The following is an 11568-nucleotide window of genomic DNA, read 5'->3' on the forward strand; positions in this document are numbered from 1 at the left end:
ACTGCTGGAAAATGGAAATTCTGGAAAATATCAGTTTGGAATTATTGGGTCCAAAATATTTTGTTTCAACATTTTCAGTCAACATAGAACATTTTTATATTCCTGAAACTGCAATCATCCTGTTTTGGTTCGTTGAACTGACCCCAAAACCACTGCTATACATTCTTTATATGTTAAGGAGCGTGAGAGGTATATTGGGGAGCTTAATCTGGTTTTGTGCTAGAAAGAAACTGAATGAGGACAGCAGGTGTAGAGCAAGATGGTTGGCTTGTGCTGTCACTAGTATTTCCTGAGCATTAGTGGTAAAACTAATCCCATGGGATGATAATGAGTAGGGAATAAATCACTTTATATATACCCAGTTCAATGCTGTCCCTGTAAAACATCCACACCTGCCACTGCTGGAGACAGGATATTAGACTAAATGGACCACTGGCCTGCCTCCATATGGCACTTACGTTCCCCATAGAAGAAACACATGTTGCTGTCATCACATTCTTCCAGTAGGTGTCACCTGTACAATAGGTAAAAAAGCAGGAGGGCAGTTTCTCCTTGTTTGACAGGGTAATCAGTGGCCCCAGGGCAGTCAAACTATGTGACTAAGGTTTTGGCAAATCTATAGAAGGTACAAAATTGCACTTGAGAAGAAATACCCAAGAGCACAGCAGTACTGTAGGATAACGTAGCACTTTTCTGTGGCTTTTGTTTTTGAACCAGATCAAACATGCTGAGCACTGGCAACTCTCATAGTCTTGTCAGTTTGGATTGGCTCTTTTATCTAACCTTAAATATCAGTGTAGATAGTGAGGTCTCTGGGGACAGGAAGGTCAGTTAGGTCTTAGTCCTGACTGTAGTTTCTAAGCATGTCTGAAATACTGTCCATGTGGATTATGGACCTAAGCTATGTTTATGTTGTTTTATTGTAAACAGACAGTGAAGAGCAGATGGTGCATGTCTGTTGTTTGGCAATGTGTATTTTTGACATACTCAAATAATGCAAAGTGCATATCACTTTTGTTTTTCTCAGTTTAGCTCTCATGTCAAGCTTTGGTGTGTAACATAACTTTCCTTTACTAAATCTGCCAGACCAGCAAGAACACATCAATAATGCCAAAAGCTAATGCTTACTGGCCTGATACTGTGATTGGAGTCCTGGTTAGACTGTGGCATCTCTATGAAGGCTATCGACTTCAATACAGCTCTATGCAGGTGCAGATGTTCATCTGGGCAGACCAGTCATACAGTTGTGACTTCATTTATTGGCTGGGTACAGATATCCCTTGATTAGGGGGAAACATACCAGTATGCTTGGAAAATTTCTCTTATATATAGATATCCTTGTATTTTTTGCTTTGTCTGCTAACCAGTGGGACTGCATTTTCACCCAGCTACTTACAAGGTACCATTCATCCTTCCACTGACTCATTTTTTTCCCTTAAATACACACTTTAACAAAAAGCAAGATGTTAATTGATACACACCTTTTATCCACTTTTATCTTTCCTTTGAATTGTCTTTAATATAAAATTCTTAAATGATTGCTCTTTTAAACTGCTCTGTCTGCATGCCTGCAAAAATAATGCTGTAGGTAAATCATTAATTTATTATGGCATTCTCAGATTTTTTTTGGTGCAAAAAATGTAAAACATTAACTTAATACAGCAACCTAACCTAATTATTTTAAGTATGGAGGTAAATCATTAGCTTATTAAAGTATTTAAGAGTCAGGCTTTTAGAAAATAGTTGGAAACGCTCTATTTTAGAAGTTTTATGGTGCGGTTCCAGGGTTTTAACATCTATTTCCCTATTTGCAAAGTTTTATATTTAAACAATATGACCCGAGTCCTGCAAAGACTTACAGCTGTTATGTGAAAAAAGATTGGACTTTTACTTCCAGGGTAAAGCTAGTTATAAACACTAAATATTTCCAGTTTGCTATAGAAAAGTTATGAACAGTTCATAATTTTTCCAAAAATCTCTTTTAAAATATTTTTTAATGGATATTTCATCTTAAAAATCAAAAATTGGGAAAATATATACCTGCACTACTCCAAGGCTGTGAATATGACACTTTTTTTGGATTGCTCAGAGAAGTTAAAACATGCCAGCTGCAACGTAGAATAGAAAATACTTGTCTCAGCAGGGTTAGTAATCCTGGAATAGGCACAGCATCTCCCATAAATGTGTCAAGTCCCTCTTTATTTACATGGGATGAAATCTAAAGTGGTGCAAAGGACTATAAGCCACTTATAGCAGAGGATCTGAAGAGAAGGGTTATCATAGCTGAACACATGGGTGACTGGTGCCACCTTAGGGGGGGCTTATGCCCCTTAGCCAATCTTACTCATGGGGGGAGGGGTTCCCCATAGGAACAGCCGTGCAAAAAGTGTTTCTGTATTTCTTATAGAAGAAAAAGTCCCTGCACAAATCCCACATAAACTATTCAAGAGACTCTGCCACAGATCCACATGTACACACATCTAGTAGCCCCAGTAAATTGAAGAGTTATATGGAGGTGAGGCTGGGAGCACTTGCAATAGAAGGAAAATCATTTGCAGGTGGGAACTGAGGGAGGGATCCCTGGATTGGGGAAAGGTGTGTTTCTCACAGAGTAAGAGCTTCTTAAACACTGCAGGTGTGTTCCACTTCTTTGTCTTGATTCCAGCTGGACTAGGAAGGCTTTCACCTAAAGAGAAGGAAGCACTCCAGAAAGCCCATTTCTTGCAGCAGACAAGGTTCTGTGTGTAAAGTTTTTTCTAGCAGCTTTTCACCAGACTGCACGGGGAAGGGCGATCTCCCAAGTTTCAACTAGCAGCTTGCTTATAAGCTTCACTTTATTTGTTTTGAGGACGGGAAGGAACTTGTTTTCAGTCTGGCTGGAGGCTACACTTTCTTCTCTTCAAGAAAGGAGGGAATTGCAGAGATCCTCTATTTACAGCCGTCCCTTTACGTTCCATGGAAAGGAAAGCAGCAAAAGGGCTTTTGGAAAGTAAACTCAAACAGGGGTGCAACTCAACAGGTGTTCCCAAGAAGCTCCCTCACCCAGCCAGCAGGGCCCCCTGGTATATACAGCTTAGCTTTCCTAAGAAGCCTGCCTTCTGCAGTAGCAGCTGCCAGCTCTCTGCGGCAGCAGCGGATGAGGAAGATGTGCGCACCTTGCTCTAACACAGCCCTCAATCCTTGTCTTGTTTTCCTGAATCTGAACTAAGATACTCATACTGGAAGTGTGGTGTATGCTGCATACTGAGTCTTGATGTTCTACTGTGAGGCCAAGTCTTTTAAAAACAGCAAGCTAAAAAGTAAGACATTCAAACCCAACAGTTTTTGCATAGGCATGTACCATGTTGATGTTTTGTGTGTGATCTCAGTAAAATAGTTTGAAACTTTTCTACAATGATATTGAAAAGACCACAGTGAGTAAATGTCAATTTACCTTCACATTTTTTTTAAATAAAAGAAGGAACTTCCAACTTGCACAGCAGTGTCTACATAGCTGGAATCTGATGTACATCCAGAAATATAAGAAATGCTTATCTCAATATCCTTTCCTTTTCATATGTAACTTAATTAGCATGACTTCCTGTTTCTAAAGACTCCTGGTTATCTCTGACTTCAAGGCAAAAATCTGTTCACCTGGGCCTAGATCTTATGTATCTGTTTCTGTGCGCTATGTCAAAAGGATATACTACTATTGCTCCGTGTTATTTACATTGTGAGAAATGAGGAGCCAGTGATTTAGTCATAAGAAATTGGTTATTTCCCTTTGACATAGTGTGTCGATACACAAATCATGTTAAGACAGATTTTCTTTCTTTCCCCATTACTTCACTTCATTCTCAAAACATCCTCACAAGACATGTTGGAAGCACGAAAAAGTATTCGCTGGATGCGCTTTGTTTAGTGGGTGGGCAATTCAACCAACCAGAAAGCGATCAGCATGCTAGACAGCTGCCCAGCATAACAGTGTTACCACGGTTTTCCTGAAGCTTATCAGTTTGATTTCTATGATCATTTGCTGCTTTTTGGAAAACACCATGCAAATGTGTGGTCTTATGGTATGTGTGGAAAGGGTCAAAGACAAGACCGGTTTCCCAGACATGACAGATTACATTCTTGCCAGAATCACTTACCCCTTACAGAGTCCCATGCTGCCACTGCTAGATGACTATAGTTCCTGAGCTACCTTATTTAAAGTTAATTTGGCTATTTCTATATGTTACACCGCAGTCACAGAAGGCTGCAGTGCAGACACCCTGAAGTCTTCAACTGAAACCCGTTCAAGTCAGTTGACTTTTGTTGACTTCAGTGGGTTTTGCCTAAGGCTGTAAAGGTACAGGAATACATTAGAGAGAGACACCAGCTATACAGACACTAGGGTACATAATCATCGAAGCTGGACTGTTTCCAGGAATATACTCCAAGAAAAGGAGGGGGCCTGTTTGTAAGGGGTGGCATGAAAGAAAGTATAAGAAAAATCCTGGAAGTAGCTGCAGTATAGAGAAAGGAAGAGGAACTAGAGGAAAATAAGTGCAAAATGAAAGCTAGAAATGGAGAGTTCTGATGGCGATGAAGACACCCTTGAACACTGTTTGCAAGTTAGGAGGCCAGTTCACTGAGTCAGATATGGGCAGGGATGAAAAGTAGCCTTGAAGCAGCCTTTCTGGAGAGATGGGAGATGAGGAAGAAATTGAAGATAAAAGGTTTCAGTGGAGACGTGACAAAATACTCCAGAGGTAAAACGTTTGGTGGAGGAAGAGACAGAGGAACAACACTGGCAGGCAATCTAGTAATTCTTCCCCTTGTATGTTTCATGAAATGATGTGTTGTGAGAATACCTCCTTAGAGAAATCTAATCTGACAGGAATTGGGGAGCATCAGGTGAGGCCCAGGAATTGGGAGCAGGCATTTGTTTTTCAGGTTGGTGGAGAAACGAATGTGCTGAAGGGACGGCCCGTACTCTTGAAAAAAAGCCTAGGAAAGCATAGCTAGCATATTTCAGAATGGGATGGAATGTTTGCTCAATTAACTAGTCCCAACAAGATCTCTTCGTTGCACCGCAAAGAACAACTTTTATGAGAATCAAGTGCTTAATTTGTATCCTCATTACCCCACATGTATTAGCTAGCTTTACTAGCATTAGGTGATCCCAGTCTGTACTCAGAGGTAGGTAGTTACAGATAGTTTTGAACTGACAAGATAGGGAAACTTGAGGCAGAGGTCAAACAACTCACCTAAAGCCAACAAGGGACTTGACATCAGCCAAGATCAGAAGGCACGAGTGCCTGAATCCCTATGCTGTTCTCTGGACAATAGACAGCATCTCTTTTTATGTGATCCAGGAGAAGCAAATGGAAGAGCCTAGTTTGTGCAGCCCAGGGGAAAGAAGTAGACAAGGTGGACTGCATTAAAGGTCATAGCCAAGACAGAACCAAGTAAATCAAATTTTTTCAGGGGAGTTATATTTGTTAAGTAAGCTACCTCATCACTTTGCATAAGAATGTCCTAAAAAGCAAGGACTAACAGCCTAAAGCTAAAGCTACAAGGTGAGAACGAATTAGCTGAGGCACACAGAAAAATATTTTAAAACTCTAAACAACTTGATATTGCAGCAGATAACCAGCCCAGGTGAAAAAACACCAGCGTCCAAGAAAGGACAGATTATGCTAGAAGTAAGAAACTCCCTTTCATAGGACTGAATACCTCAAAGAGTAATGTCTGGCCTGAGGAGGGTCCTTATCCTGATTCCTTTTTATGCGATTGAGACTCATTAAAGCTGCTGCTTTATTTACAAAGGCTGGAGCAGATATGAGCATTCTTAACATTATTCTGGGTACCTTTTTTGCAGCTGAGAAAAATGTAACCTCTTTCACTTGTCAAGTTGCATTCCTCCTGGCATCCATTATCTAATGAGGATACATAGGTCTTGGCATCTCAGTTGTAATCCTTGGTTCTTCTGTTCCATGGAGACATGGTGAGATTGTGCCCCTAGACTGTGGCAGCTGAGCTCCTGCGATTATCACAGCTGCCTCATCTAAGTGTGCGTCTATACTAGGAAAAACAAATGCTGCCATTCTAGAAATGGTGCACTTGAACTGACATAATCTACCGGTGCAGGTCTCAAATGCTTACCACGGTGTGATGAAAATGTGCTCTCAGCAGGCTCTCTTAGATTGCAAGACAAGAAGGGGCTATTGTTCTCATCTAGTCTGAGCTACACCACACAAGCTATAGCTTTCACTGACCTGATCCTTGTTTCAACTGAAGCATGTTTTTGAAAAACATCTAATTTATTTTGAATGTCTCCCATGATGGAGAATCCACCACAACCCTTGCTAATGTTGTTCTCATGGTTAAATACCTTCATAGTTAAGAATTTGTCTCAATTTCTAATCTAGATTACCTAGCTGAAATGTTCAGACATTAAATCACAGCACATCATTAGCTGATAAGCAGAACTTTCTAGTACCAGATTCTGTTCTTAGTGATCAAGTCTTAGCCCTCTCTTTGATGAACTGAAGAGACAGTTCTTCAAATCGCTCACTCAAATCTCTTGTTACAAAACATGTTTAATCATTTTTCAGCCACTTATTTGATTAAAACTTCTCCAATTTTTCATCAGCCTTCTTGAACCATGAACACCCGATCCTGTAAGCATCAGTGTCAACAACAAAAATACCATCATCTCTCTGCTACAGTTTAATACTCTTCTGTGTATACATAGCCAAGGATTGCCTTAGCTCTTTTGATTCCAGTTGTCTTGCCTATGCCAGGGCAGCAGCATGTTCTGGGACATGGAGATGACCCAAGTTCCTGGATGACCACCAGAACCAGAAGTTTACCAGTAAGGCTGCTCTCACCTTGTGGGCAGCACTCATGGGAGACCAAGGGTCTAGAACTAGGTGCTGGGTATGAGCCCAGATCAGCTTTGCTGGCAAACTTCTGGCTCCAGAGTTTGTCACTGGACTCAAGTAGGCTGCTTGGGAACAGCTTCCTGCTGCCTGGGGCACGCTATTGTTACTAGACAAACCCCAGAAGCTCTGGATGCTCATGTCTAGCTGATTGCCCATCACAACAGTCTTTCTTCCTAGATACATTAGTGTACATCTGACTATACTGAAATGCACTTTCTCTGCTCAAACACAGCTTACCAAGTGAGCCAAATTGCACTGTATGGTGATCTGTCCTTTCCCCTAACCTTTGTGCTAACTGCCAATTCATTGGTTGTTCTAGCGCTGTACTTAGCTTGAACTGTAACTACTTCTTTCCCAGACCTGATGAAGGGTACTTGGAGCCTGACAGCTTGTCTCCTACATTTACCAGCAATACATGGTGGTCAATAAAAGGTACTACCTCACCTCACAAATCCTCCATTTATTGTATCTGTAATTTTATGTTTTCTTCCAAGGTGCAGACTGAAATCTTGAATGCAGCATGGCCAAGAACTGGGATCCCACCAGATACACACCTGTTCCATGATGCTGCCTATTAGCAATGGCATTTTGAGGCCTATCAGCCAGATGGTTAAAAACACCTGAGCCCTGTTTATGCTGGCACTTGAGCTTTTGCTATCTATTGCTGTTGCAGCTGCCTTATTTCTGGAATAGGAGTCCACAAGTTTCTACAGCAGGCTTGAAAAGTCAGTGTGTCTATCTGCTGCTCTTTCCTCTAGATTCCTTCTTACTGATTGCTTTTTACAGTTAAGTGATACAGAATACATCGTGTATTCTGCTGCTTTTTGCTAAAATAGTCTTGGATCACAACTGAGATCCCAGTGTCAGGAATCTGGCTAGGTTTGGGGCTGGGATCGAGGCTCTGCAAATCAGGTTCATTTCTCTAATGGCCTCAAATGTGGCAAGGCTAGTGCAGTCCATGCAGCTTGAGTAATGTGCCTGACCTGGCTTGGTAGGACACAGTTATTTCTGTTTACTGATGAGGACAGACCTAATCAGCTGTTGGCTTTTTCATTGCTGATTGCTCAATAGTGATAACAGCATTGTGCCTCTGCATGTCAGGCCTTTCATAGATTAGGGGAGAAACACTTTCCGTGCCCAAGTCAATAAGCCTGTCCTTCCTAAATATGATCTAAACAGAGACTATGTATTCCCATTATGTAGGCTACATTAAAACCCCTGTGTCCCTATGGGCTTACTGCTTTGTTTGCCACCTTTGCCTCTCTCAATAGTACCACCTCCTGCTTCCTCCTCACTTCCCTATAGTTTCTATTGAACTTACTGCTTTCTATTTAGAACTTACTGCTTTCTAAAAAGCTATTTAGAAGCTCCTGCTCCCTGCAGGTCCATTTATGGCCTCTGACAAAGTAGGCTCCTGCTTCTGAAAGCTGATTAGTTGAATTAGTCTATAAAAGGTGCCAGTCTGTCTTGCCTTCTGTCTAACTTCAGACTACCAGGGATAACTACAGTACCTTTCTTTTTTTAGTACAATTCATGTATAGCTTGGAACATGGGTGCTCTGAATGCCAGTGGAAGAAGTGAGGCCCTTGGGGGGCGGGGTGCAGTTTCTCAGTATTAGTGTTTAGATACTAACAAAAAAAAATAAAACTCCAGGGGCTGCTTTTGTTTCAAGATAGGCCCATGCACCAAACTCCAATGCAGATGGCAAATGCTGGGAGCATCAAACTTCAGAGTTTTGGTTTGGCCTATGATGGAGACAGGGGGCAGCAGTTCAATTGTGATCCAGGTAAGGATTACAGTCGGGAAGAACCTATAGGAACTATGCTGGCATGGTCCCTGTGGTTTGGGTGTGACCCTGATATTCAGGCGTGTTCTGCCACAGACTTCTCCTGTGTGGTCTTGAGCAAATCACTTAGTCTTTCAGTGCCTGGTATCTCCTGTACAAAAGGAATAATGTCCCATCCCTAAGCCACAGGCAGGCTATGAGACTAGGTGAAAGACTGAGCTGCAGATATCTGCCATGCAGGGGGCCAGAAATCCCAGCTCTTTAAGCATTCCTCCAAGACTCTTGTGTTGTCAAGGTCTGAGGTTGTGGCTATGTCCTTTGACACCAGTGATGTTGATGTGGAACAGGCCTAGACAGGAAGTCAGTGGGACTTTGCAAGATGTGAGAAACTGGCCTCTTAACTTACACTTCCTGGATGTGAACTCTGTTACCATAAATAAATGGCAATTTCTTAGCATAGCTCATCACATTAATTCAGCTACTACACAATCAGAGCTAGGGCCACAGTCCAGATGTATCTAGATCTGAAATGGTTACCAATGCCATGTGAAGCCATGAGGCTGAGGCCTGGTGTTGGCTGCTGACTGACACGGTGATAATCTTGTTGCTGTGGTTACTACACAGTGGTAAAGAAACAGATTTTTCAGTGTCACTTTGGACTACAAAGAGCCTAGAGAGGTACAGCCCCATCTGAGGAAGCAGCAAGCAGCCGGGGATAGGCAGAGCCCCTTGGCTTGTTTTTCGTGAGCAATGTGGCTTTTGACTTTACCCCAGTGAAAACATTGGGTGCCTCTGCCAATTGCAAGGGAACAAAATGTAAGGCATCTGCTGTGGCAGCACGAGAGCGTTGGGTTAACCCTGTGTTTCACCTTCTGATGCACTGAGAAAGGGCTGGCCAGCAGAACAGAAAAGCTGAGTTAACTTTGCAAAGCGGGCAGAAGGGAAAACGCGCTGGCGGAGCAGGTGGGAAGGCAGTCAAAAGAATGTAGCTCCTTTGTGTCTCTCTCTTCCTGTCTGTTTCCTTTCTTCTAGCTTCAATTCATGAATTTACAGCATTACAGTAGTGAGATACCCCTGGAATTCCACCTCCCCCTTGCCCGGCTGATGCAATCAGTCTGGCTGTCAGGAGACACTGAGGCTGGGGAGGATCAGGAAGGAGGGAGGGACCTCTGCCCTGCTTGGAACAATATTCGGGCTAGAGGTGCAATAGGGACAGCGAGCTGTTCCAGTCCATATGAGCCAGACCACTGTAATTCCAAGCTGTGAGGAAGGAAATGGAAGAAATGGTGGGCCTGCACGGGCTGCTTAAAGTGGAAGGTTTGTGAACAGAGTGCAGCAAAACCCCTGGGTCCAGTCCTGCTACCCAGTCTTTGCAGAAGGGAAACTGAACAGTCAAGTGAAGCTGTAAGGACACTAGATTAGACTTTTAGATGGTACTGTGGCAAAAAAGCATGGGTGCCTTTCATTTCCTGTGACATCCTTTTTGTTATGGGTGGGGGGGAGGAGTTACTGGGCTCAGATGCTTAATGTTCATACCTTGCTTTCCTCCATCAGTCTGACTGCTAGATTTTTAGTGCTGCCGCTTACAACTCTGTGCCCAGTTCCACCAGATGAGGCTGCTTGTTGGAAATTAGGAAGGGTGTGATGACTTATGGTATCTATAGACAGAGCCCCTACAAATTCTAGCTGGGCTTTATGAACTGCCTTATCTTTGTATCTAAGGAGCAGGTCTTTGATCTACAGATCAGTCACAGACCTTATTGAAGCCAGTGTGAGTAGTAAGCACCTTCCTTCTATGCAAGGAGCAAACAAATGCTTCTTTTATATAGTGATAGCTGAAAACAATAGGAGGCCCAAGGCAATGGACTTTGTAGCCAGCCCAGTCAGAAGCTAAGCTGTGTGGGCTGAGGAATTTCCCTGGCAAGGACTGAAAAAGATAGATTGTTTGCAGCTGTATGTGAAAGGCAGGAAGCGCAGAAGCAGCCATAAGTAGGGTAATGAGAAGAAGCAGAGAGAGAGAGAGAGAGAGTTTCTTAGGACACAGTACTGGTCCTGAAAGGTAGGCTTGGAAATTGTTGGCCAGGAAGTTGCTTGCACTTTGTTTATCCTTGTTGTGTTCTGGGAAACAGGAGTGTTGTGTCCCTTCTTTGCAAATAGACAGAAGTGTACAAACTAAATACCTGATTAAAACTTGGTAAGGTGCCAAATATTAGCTAATCAATCATTCAGGTCAAAAAAAGAGCAACAATCATTTCAAGGTAAAACTAAGTTTTGCAAGTAGAAATCAGGAACAACCCAAATAAGTCCTCCGGAACTAAGCAATTAGTTTACTGACCTGGTTCTTCAGAAACCCCTTCTAACATCAGACACATCTGTATCCTTACCCCCATACCTACGTGCACACAAATACAAAACTCAGTCTGAGCCTTCACTTTAAACTGAAAGAATCCATCAAACCCCATTAATTGCAATAAGTAAAATACTTAAGATTTCCCCATAATGGTTTATTTTCCTTTGAAATAAAGTACTGGCATTCTAGATTATGAAGGTACTTATTTATAGCCTTAATTTTAACATTTTATTTGAGAGCTTTAATTTAAAGAAGCAATTTCATGACTTCAAAGTACTAAAAAACCTGCTTTAATTGTGGCCATTTTTTGATGAGTGATCATGTTGCTTGAATGCTGTTCTATTGTTTCATGGATTTGAAAAATCCTTTTAGACTAATTAGTGTTGAAAAATCTTTGCTGCTTTAGTACATCTTGGTTTCCTTCTGCTTCACATTCCTTTTGATGCCGCCCTGGCTACCTTTACAAACATCTGAGCAGTTGCTCTATTTTCAAACACAAAGAACAATAGCACCTCATGCAC

At 42.1% G+C, this 11568-nt stretch overlaps 1 long non-coding RNA gene across 1 annotated transcript; it reads right to left on the reverse strand.

Moving 5' to 3' along the window:
• Positions 1-2339: 2339 nt before the first annotated feature.
• LOC109310798 lies at positions 2340-7486 on the reverse strand. The gene is made up of 3 exons (XR_002101325.1): positions 7356-7486; positions 5835-6043; positions 2340-2686 (listed from the first exon to the last, which is right to left on the reverse strand). It is a non-coding gene; the product is annotated as an uncharacterized LOC109310798 (long non-coding RNA).
• Positions 7487-11568: the final 4082 nt, after the last annotated feature.

Source organism: Crocodylus porosus, unplaced genomic scaffold (assembly GCF_001723895.1).
Source record: "Crocodylus porosus isolate Cpor-Errol unplaced genomic scaffold, CroPor_comp1, whole genome shotgun sequence".
In the NCBI taxonomy this organism is placed as follows: Eukaryota; Metazoa; Chordata; order Crocodylia; family Crocodylidae; genus Crocodylus; species Crocodylus porosus.